We start from the raw sequence: 3,329 nt of genomic DNA, 5'->3' as shown, positions 1-3,329 counted from the left end.
GTCACATTAACTGGTTTAGGTGGTGGTACAAGTGAATGTGGTTGAATATTTGGAGCTGCTTCAGGTTTCGGTTCTTGAGTGCCCCCTGTGACATCAGATATTCCATCATCCAATTCTTTAAGTCCTCAGGAGTATCAGCTTTCGGTTTAGCTCCCATCTTTTCAAACATCTCAAAAGTCTTCATCATCTCAGCTGTAGGTGTTTTTGAACTTGATGGCTGTGCAGTTATAATTTCTTCTTCCTTGAACTTGTTAGCCATGTTGAATAGAAATTCCAGTGTGAAAGTCCAGAACAAAATCAAAATCTAGCTGGCAATACGGAAAAAAATGCGCGTACAAAATATCCGAGTGTAACTGTAACGGTCGAATAATCAGCGTATCAAAAGGTACGAAAAACTACGCATAATATATATCTATATCCAATATCCAATATACTACATGTACTGTATAACTATAATATGCTCAAGTCAAAGTCTAAACTCAATACCAATGATCAGTCTGGGATAGAAATACTCTTAAGTACAGAAATATCAGAGATCAGGTAGTAGTGAAGATCACTCGCACTAACCTAAGAGTAACTGTATAGCTGGCAGAAACAAGTCTCAAAGATAGTTTACTGATAGTACAGACAACAAACTTAGACCTAACTCAAGTGTTAGTGTACAGGTGTTAGTAGGTATGTGTGCAGAGATATGGATGGGTTCACATGCAAAGGTATAAGGAATGGTATCACCTATATAACATGCACTATTAACTTTATCATACACCAAGATTCACACTAAGTTTATCAATATCCACCTTATTTATCACCTATCATATGTCAGTAATTAAAAAAAAATTATATACCAATATCAAAATTTTCTAAGTCTGTGCTGAAAATTCTATGTAAAAATCAACAATATTTCACAAACTAGACAGCTAAATCAATATAAGTACTAATCACAATGTCTTATAATTCTTATGTACATGTAACTAACATCGCATCCAAACTACATAATCATATAAATGTTGCGCAAAATTGCAACTCATGTGGTATAGTATAAATGGAAAAAAAATAATCACATAAATGTAATGCGTGTATGCTATGTTCAAGTGTAAATGTGTACGCAAAGTCTCTATGTGTAAAGCTTTATCTCACAAAAAGTGTATGCGTGTATGCACAATTACCAAAAACAACTATTGTTTGTGATACCATTTAATAAATTGCAAACTATTGTTAATTTGCAAATCAGTGGCTTGAAAATTCAATATAAACAATCAATCAATGGTAGGTTATCACAATGTTTATGTTTATACAGGATGTGTATGTACTTCCGGTTGACCTTGACCTGTGTTGACCCAGTTCGACCTCGAATGGGGGTGGGGTTGTGGTCCGGTGGTCAAGTATCAATGTATAACTAAAGTGTAAACATACATGTACATATAATCAATCAACACCAAGTGATGTTTAACATGAACCTTCAATGATTGACAAGTGTCACCTATTCTAAAATGTCTCTAATCTATGTTCAAAAAATTCAGTACAGTTACAAATGAAAAATCGTTGAAATTTTCAAAGACAATATTTTCAAATTTCTCAATAAATTCTGAATAAATCGCTACTCAATACCATTAGTCATGTAGTCAACATATATATGAATCAATTATAAATGAAAAGTATCTTACAAATACAAGAATAAACACAAAATATCAGGTCCTTTCTTGAACTTGTGCACAAATTTCTATGTGTTGTTTTCGTACTCGAGTACCGGAAATCGAAATGTCAACAATGGTCAATCTCGGTTTCGAATTCTAGAATACGCCGGCCGGAGCTACGGTTCACTATTTTCTCTAACTTGGAATATTCCGGTCGGAGCCAACGGATCCTTTTCTGATCTTTCCTATCTAGATGTTTTGTCGTGAATCCTTCACTATCCTCCAAATAACGTGAGCGCCAAAATGTAGTCGCACTATCTGGGCGTGAATAATAGTTGACTATGTATAGGGTTCTGGATAGTTTTATTATTCAATGAAGCATCAAAAGAAACCCTGTAAAATAATATTACATTAAATAACAACGTATATAAATCAATTCTCTTAAAACATGTATTATATCAATATAATATGTGTACACACAAAAATTAACCAATTGACTGTAAAATACGTCACAGTTTATGAAATTAACAAAATGTGCAATTTAACCTTATCTTATCAAAATATAACTTTCTGTGACGTTCGAAACAGAATTTAACTTGTCAGAAAAGCAAAATAGAAATATAATTCCTCGTTTAGCAAAACATTATAATATACGAATTAGCCGTTAAAACTATAAACAAACAGTCTAAGCACAATAAGCATTAATTAAGCAAATAGCAACAAGCAGTTAATTAATAAAGATAAGCTAAGCTAAACAAAGCAAAATAACTAAGCTAATAAAATAATAAGCAACTACAAATGAACACTCATTCTTACCTCGTATGAGGTACAAAGGTTATGCCTCTATGTGTATCTACATCATATGCAGAACTCTGTCAAATACCTGTAAAACAAATACTAAATTATAGTTACTATGCACAGACTTATATAGTACTTAAAATCTATCAATCGGAGACAAAAATATTATAAAGACTCTGAAAAGTATTTATCAAGTTAACCTATTACTCATTTACTCTCGGACTCATTCTGCTCAAATATGCGACATTCAATACGTTTATATCTACACTATTTATTTTCAGGCTTAAATTATGTAGCTCAAATGTAAATCAATAATGTGCCTGTTATAAAAGTTACGTTAACCTTTTAAATAGTTTACAACATTCATTCACCAATCACACGATACACATTCTTACTATGAATTCATGCTAAAATGGAAAGTTACTCATGCGTGAAATACTGATTAATCCGGTAATAAAATTACAATGAAAGTAAGATAAAGACAGAATATCTAAAGAGATAAGTAGGCAAACTGACCTGAAACAATCGTGGAATTCCTCCAATACAAATGATACAAAATAGAAAACAGCAAATAAAGTAAATGAAACGTCTGTTCGGTTTGAACATCAATCCACAATTGAATATAGACTTAATATAAATAAACCGCCAAAAGATATATAACCAATGAAATAGCAGAAAGTGTGCGGTCAAATCAAGCGAAAAACACTGACCAACAGAATAGTAGAAGTGAGTAACATTCAAGGCCAAACTAGTCAATCGTCAAAGTCCGTGAATATAAAATACGAATAGTACCACTCATAATTAATTACAATCCGTAATTAATCTATTTGAAAACGAAAACACAAATATGCATTAGGAATAAAATCATCTTTATTTAAAGTAAATTCAAATAGGAAA

General features: G+C 32.0%; 1 long non-coding RNA gene across 1 annotated transcript; it reads right to left on the bottom strand.

The window, feature by feature from the left end:
• Nucleotides 1–1,675: 1,675 nt before the first annotated feature.
• On the bottom strand, nt 1,676–3,081 carry LOC134705519 (uncharacterized). The gene is made up of 3 exons (XR_010105585.1): nt 2,949–3,081; nt 2,451–2,517; nt 1,676–2,027 (listed from the first exon to the last, which is right to left on the bottom strand). It is a non-coding gene; the product is annotated as an uncharacterized LOC134705519 (long non-coding RNA).
• Nucleotides 3,082–3,329: the final 248 nt, after the last annotated feature.

The sequence above is a fragment of the Mytilus trossulus genome, chromosome 2 (assembly GCF_036588685.1).
Source record: "Mytilus trossulus isolate FHL-02 chromosome 2, PNRI_Mtr1.1.1.hap1, whole genome shotgun sequence".
NCBI lineage: Eukaryota > Metazoa > Mollusca > Bivalvia > Mytilida > Mytilidae > Mytilus > Mytilus trossulus.
Note: the sequence above shows the minus strand (reverse complement) of the source record. Positions and strands in the feature narration are given on the sequence as shown.